The following is a 7011-nucleotide window of genomic DNA, read 5'->3' as shown; positions in this document are numbered from 1 at the left end:
CCCGCGTCATTGTTCGTAAAGTTAATATAATTAAACGATTTTTAAGTCTTCGATCATTAATATTAATTATATTATATTAAAAAAAATCAAATATTGATACGATTTTTAGTTTCCGTTATAAAGATTGCTTAAAGCAATAATTTATTCGTTGTTCACACTGAGCGAATGTCGAAAGACAATGCAAAAAGTGCCCGATTTTTATTGGCTTTGCGAAATTGACCCATACAACTAAAAGCGATTGCGAATTTTAAGAAGCCGATCATTTGCCAACCAGCAAAAAGCCATCTCGAAAAACAAAATGGCCGTTTCCGATATTCCGTCGTTAACCACGTTTGTTTATTTATTGAGAAAGAAAGATACGTCGAAAAGAAAACGATGCTGGGTGAGAGGAATATTAAAAATCCGGGTTAATGTTACCCTTGGTGCCAAGATGACGGCCCCTCTCTGATTCCAGCAAGGAAACAGTGAGACGCACGTTCTAATCTAACCTAACCTATTCTAATAAATTACCATAATTATTAGCAACCAAATTAATAGAATAGATTAGGTAAGGTTGGAACGTGCGTCTCACTGTTTCCTTGCTGAAATCAGAGAGGGGCCGCCATCTTGGCACCAAGGGTAACATTAATTGACCCTTTCCATGCTGGCGATCTACAGCAAATAATTGAGTGGAATTCGTCATGCGGCGCATTTTTTGCAGTTTTTGGATAATTTTTAAATCGCGATATGTTTAATCTGTTTTTTTGTGTTTGATTAAGAACATATCACAGTTTACGATTGTTTAATTTTTAGTTTAATAGAAATTTAAAATAATATTAAAATTTGAAGCTTACGAACAAAAGAAAAAAATAATTAATTTACAGAAAATCGCTAAACTTTGTACATTTGTTAGTTAAATACATCTGTCTTCTTTTAAATAAAAGAAACCGCAGCTCTCTAGCTAGAGCGGGGGAGAAGTTATTGCCATTATTTACACTATGTCTCTAATTACTTGGCAGGGAGAGGGTCTATTTTACCGAAATATTTATGGCCCAGGGGTGGTCACAAAACACTTTTTGGCTTAAACAAAGTCAATCGACCTACAGAGCTAAGATCGCTGGAAAATCGAATATAACGCAAAATAATCGAATTTTTTGATTAATTCCGCCGAAAGGCGTATGCCGCATCACGAATTATTAACGGCAAGTCACGTGACATACGCCTAAAGGCGTATAACCGCATGGAAAGGGTTAACCAAAATCCGTAATTACATTTAGGCCGCGACTCCACTAGCCGTAAAACAGCCGTAAAACCCCTCGCCGTAAAAGCTTTTAACCACGTGACCTATTTGCGTTTGCGCTGGGATTGCGGTGGAGGTCCGGCTAGCGAAGCTTTTTACGGCGACAGTACTATTACGGCGTATACGTGATATATCGATATAAAGACAATAATTATATTCTACGAGTTTTCTCTATACTATAATTACAAATATAGTAAAAGTAATATCTTTACTTTCATATATTGACTTTTATTATTATATTATTAAGATAATATACAGCATTTATAAGCTTAGCTTTTTTATTATATACTCCTCTAAATTGAAGGATTTTCCTTTGGCCGTTCATATCGCGTGTTTTAGGCATCCATTATTATAATCGGGATACCTCTCGTCGTAGATACACGAATACTTTCGGATGTTTTCGATAAATCTTTCCAGATCTTCTAGAGTAGCCACCAGAGAACGTACACAAAAGCTCGTTTTCCGCCATTTTCGCACCGTGTCACGATGACCTAGATTTAACTGACTTCCGATTGGTGGATGGTACCGGTTTACGGTCGTATTCGCTTCGAAAGTTGAACACTGCTCGACTCGCTTTTACGTTGGTTTTACGACCTGCTCGGGCGTAAAATATCATGGTCACGTGATTAAAAGCTTTTACGGCGAGGGGTTTTACGGCCCTTTTACGGCTAGTGGAGTCGCGGCCTTACTCTATTACCTAAGAATTAATACGCATCTTCCTTTTCGGCTGGTTTTCTGTGATAGATTGACAAATAAATACGAAAAATCCGGAATATTGAGCAAATCTTCGTCGTAACTTCTACCTGTAAAGTTTAAATTAAAATGCGTTTTTCTACTTTGTAAATGAAATTGATTTTATCTGTTTTATGATATTACTAGCTGTTACCCGCGGCTTCACCCGCTCGGATTTTGCAATTTGATAGAAATAACTGTGCCTTACGTCTTTTCCTGCCCCCTAGAAAGGATAGGAAATGAATAGAAATACCCGGGGTTTCGTATCGACGTGCACTTACGTAGGATACCACTTCGGATCTCTTCTCGGTTCGTGATTAATGTTGCCAACTCTCCCGTAGTTTTTAAAATCTCTCGACTCCAGGAACGCCGTTAAAATCTCCCGGATTTTTTCGCGCCGCCCGCACTGAGAAAACTTCGGAGCCGCTACTGCCCCTCAACCCTCAAAACACACAGAATGACATAGCAGCTAGAATTTGACGACTGTACGAGTATTTACAAGAAAATGATCATTTTGACAATGGACGAAGAAATTGACTGGAACGAACTAAAAGATCTGAGTTCTTTTCTGAATGAAGATAAACTGTACGACGACGACTGTTTACCAAGAGAAATGCGTAAAGTTGTGGGGCAAGCAAAACAAAGAGAATAGACTCGCGTTGGGTCAATTTTTTTGAAAAATGTCTGGGTGAATCTGGCAAAGAAATAAAAAAGAAACAACAACTTGTTGCATTCACTCTACGATCCCTATGGCAAATGCCGCTGCTGAACGTGTTTTCAGCGTAGTAAACGAACTCTGGTCAAAAAATTGTAATCGACCGAATGAAACACGTAAAATCAGAAATACGAGTGTGCGCAAATTTCAAATACACCCGTAAAAGTTTTTATGATTTTATCGTCTCCAATCAAAAGGCATTGCCAGCTGCTTGCAGTGTAAAAAATATTAGAATTTTCATTGTTTTGTTTTATTTCACCTCCCGGACTGCTCTCGAATGCAGCACCCTACCCGGAGGAAAATTCAAAAGTACTAAAACCATATATATTAAACCCAAGCTATTTTAAACCCCATAACTCCATAACCTAAGTGTTTTAAATCCCACAGTTAGTTTATTTATTGTTTATGTAAAAAACGTTTTTATGGATTCCGAAAAGATATTTTGCAATTTATTTAATCGCTTTTACTGTATTTTAACTCACTTTTCCCACATTTTCCGAGGGAAAATGGCAATCGGAGGCCCGACTTATATCGAGACAGTGAAAACCGATACCTTTCAAAATTCGTTGATGCTTACGATCATTTGTTATTAAATTTGAATATAGTCCTTATCGTTGCTATACTAGCAGTTATTATGGCTCTCGTAACCGCTTGGCGTTGTCGAAATCGCATACGCCGAATAAAGAGATGGAAAGAAAGAAAAGCGACCTTTTTACCCAGACCGAGAGAACGTCAAGAAGCAACGTCGACTGAGTTGGTAGAATTGACGTTGATTCCGAGCAGGTAAACAACACATCGGTGGAAAAGACCTTCGTTCCAGCCGTACGAGGGGAAATATCATACCCCTCCCCGGAATAGAAACTTTACCGATACAAACGAGACGATTATAATCGAAGAGCTGAGAGATATCTGTGTCTCCCAGCGAAATAAGGGACTTAATCCCATCAAACTTTAAACTATCCAGAATTTTATATTAATAGCTTATTCTCTTTCTTTTCTACTTTTTTTTAGAAAAATAAATAAATAAAGGAATGGAAAGACAGGAATCAACCGAAGGTCGGGAAGTGTCTGGGGTCGCTCGGGATATTCCTCCATCTTCGTTGACAGATCCGGCGTTGATGACACTCTTCCAATGCCCGGTTTGTTATGAATGCATTAACCCCCGGTATATCAGTGCTCCCCTGGACACGTTGTATGTGCAGAATGCGGGACATCGGGATGAAGCAACTCATTTCAAGGGTGAACGGAAGAGGAAAGACATCGATTTGGGAGTCTATTCCTAGAGGCGTCGCGGGAGACGTTAACCAAATAACAAAAAATGAGGATTGTATGACTATCCGCGCACCCACGGTTAAACAGCTTTTGGTGAATCGCATCTTGTCAATAGCCGTATTTATACGTCCAACACAGACGGGAAGGAACGGTTTGACTGTGAATCAAGAGGAAGAAGATATTTAATGATACAGATCGCTCCATTATAAAACAAAAACAAAAGGTAGGGAAAAGGTTTCCTATGAGAAAATGATTATGGTCATAATCCTTGAAATATATATATGTGTATATATCGGTAATCGTGATTCCCTCAAGTTTATTTTGACTGTCTCTTTTGTATTTTACCCAGACCGAATGGCGACGGGACCAATTCAGATCCACAGTCCAATCGGTGAAAAGAGAAGTAGATACAGAAGCGGTCCGATATGCGATCGAAAGAACCCGCAAAAAATTAAACTCTCCGACAGCTGAAATTCTCGTCCTACCGGACGGAGTCGTGTTAACTGAGGAACTTCAACGGGATGTAGATATGGTAAACTCACTCGTCCAGGTTAAAGCGGACGAGAGGGGCGCTACAGTACAGGAAGAAAAGAGCACCAAAGAAAGAGACACTTCGATGGATCTAACCGAAAAAACTACACAGAAATCTCCGTTATTCGAATCCCAAGGTCAAGATCGGAGAGTGGCATTTTACCTGGGTGCCTAGAGCGAGCGGGTGCGAGAGGATCTGCTGATGTAGGAGGAAGAGGAAGAACACTAGAGCAAAATAATTCAAACGTCACCAATCTACAAGGCAGTCGATCATTAAGGGGAGCGTCCGTTTCAAATACTTTCAATTTTAGAGGAAGAGGAAGAGGACGGAGAGCTCCCGCTTTAAATACCACTAATGTTGGAGGAAGAGGAAGAGGGCACGGACAACCCATCTTCGACTCCCAGTAGAAAACGAAAGAAAAACAAAAGGGAAAAAAGGGGGAGAAAAACCTCCTATTGTAAACACTGTTTCTATAGAAAAAACATTTAAGACAATCCAATAAATAAATATATACTACGTATATGTATATACAGAATATGCTTCGTTCTAATAAAATATATTCCTGAGACATAATTATTATTACTATTGATAAATTTTAATAAAGCCAAATACAGTAAAATGCTATTATGTCACCTGTTTTAGAAGAATCATTTGTCGAAACGGAATTTACGTTGTTAACATTTTAAACGCGATTGTTAAGACATAAATACGACGTTATACTATCCTATTAATTATTGTACCTACCCCGTTTTTGTTGTCCGTGTGATTATACCTTGAAAAACTGTTGAATATAATGAACTTTATGTGTATCCCAGGCACTGAAGAACGTTATTCTTGGTGCGACCGGAAACACCTGATATTCATGATTGTAACGCGAAACCAATCTCGCGCGGGAAGAGAAATCTTATAAAAACCTGGATATCGAGGGCAAAGCAGACTTTTCTCCGCCTCCCCTTGCGAAGACTTTTCCCGGCTTATGTCCGTGTCCACTACTGTTCAGACTTTTCCCAGCTGACAACTATAATCCACTGTCCAGACTTTTCCCTGCCTCTACGAATGAACACCATCCGACCGAACTTCGAGCTTTCACCGTTCGTCGCAACCTCCCACGGTCGAGCATCGACTGTCTGCCCCGGGGATAACAACCGAACCATCGAGAGCCACCAGAAGACAAGACACGCGGGACACACTAGTTGTAATACTTAGTGTAAATAAACGGGTTTGTCAGCTATTTGCCTCACTTTCCTTCACCCCACACGCAATAAGTCCCGACATTTGGATAGCACGAATTCGGCAACCTCACATTATAAATTTATATATTATTTATAAGTATATACTTAAATAATATATAATATATACGTACAGTACATTCAGCAGTTTACGGTCAAATTAATGCCTGCATTAGTCAATACAGTCACTTCCCGACTTACGGGGTTCAGTCTGCAACTTCGGACGTAAGTCGAGAAGTGACTGTATTTACAACAAAACAGTTAGCCATCTTACACAAGCACACGCGAAGGGTACAACAATACTAAAGATGACGCAATCAATCGTCAGAAGCGTGCAAGATATATATTGTATTTTTAATTTTGTACAATTTAAAGGGTGGTGTGGAAGAAGTAAATTATATATCCATTGCATGGTAAATAATGAAATTTGTAACTAACCATATATATAAAGGAGCTTTAATAAGGACCACAGCAGTAGCTAATAGTATTGTATTAACAGGGAGAACTTTTACCTTTATTTCCTCAAAATACTAATTTTGCTTCTTACTCCTTTTTCCACAGATCTCTTAAATCCAAATATCACATCATATGCCAATTAATATCTGTCAGATTAACAAAATAATATAAAATAAAAAAGAAAATTACTAAAGTTTACATTAGAGAACTAAATTTAAAATAGAGCCAACTAAGGTTTTATAACAGGAGATTGGTTAGAATGCAACACATCTTCATTATATAATTAACCTCGGGAATTAAATTGCAGCCAGCCATTTCTCTTTCCTACCAGGGTACTGTTCAGTCGGGAACGAATAAAACTTTGTACCTGGCGGCGCAGTAATATAGGTTACACTACAACCGACCACACAACAGTTATTTTTCGAAGTTTTGTGTTGCTGAAAGCTGTGGTTCATTATCAGGAAGAAAACAAACGCCGCGTCTCAGTACGTATCTAACTCAAAGACGCTCGTATTTTCCCGAAAAAGTTTCCTTTGCCTGTGTACAGGTGGCGCTCAACGCAGTTCCACTAGCTCTATAGCACAACTAAATTTACAAAATAAAGGGCCCTAGAGCAAGAGAAGGTTGATAAGAATTATACAGGAATTGTCAGAATGAAAAGTTTAAAGGGGTGACTGGCAATAATAATAAAAATAAACCTCGGATCCGTTCCTTAATAATTGTCTCTGTTACGTGCTCATCCTGCTTTCCTCTCTCCCCGAAAGTGTCTTCCTTCTTTTCCTTCCAATCTCCTCTC

The sequence above is a fragment of the Centruroides vittatus genome, unplaced genomic scaffold (genome assembly GCF_030686945.1).
Source record: "Centruroides vittatus isolate TY-2023 unplaced genomic scaffold, ASM3068694v2 contig_767, whole genome shotgun sequence".
Lineage (NCBI taxonomy): Eukaryota > Metazoa > Arthropoda > Arachnida > Scorpiones > Buthidae > Centruroides > Centruroides vittatus.
This window is presented reverse-complemented; position numbering follows the sequence as displayed.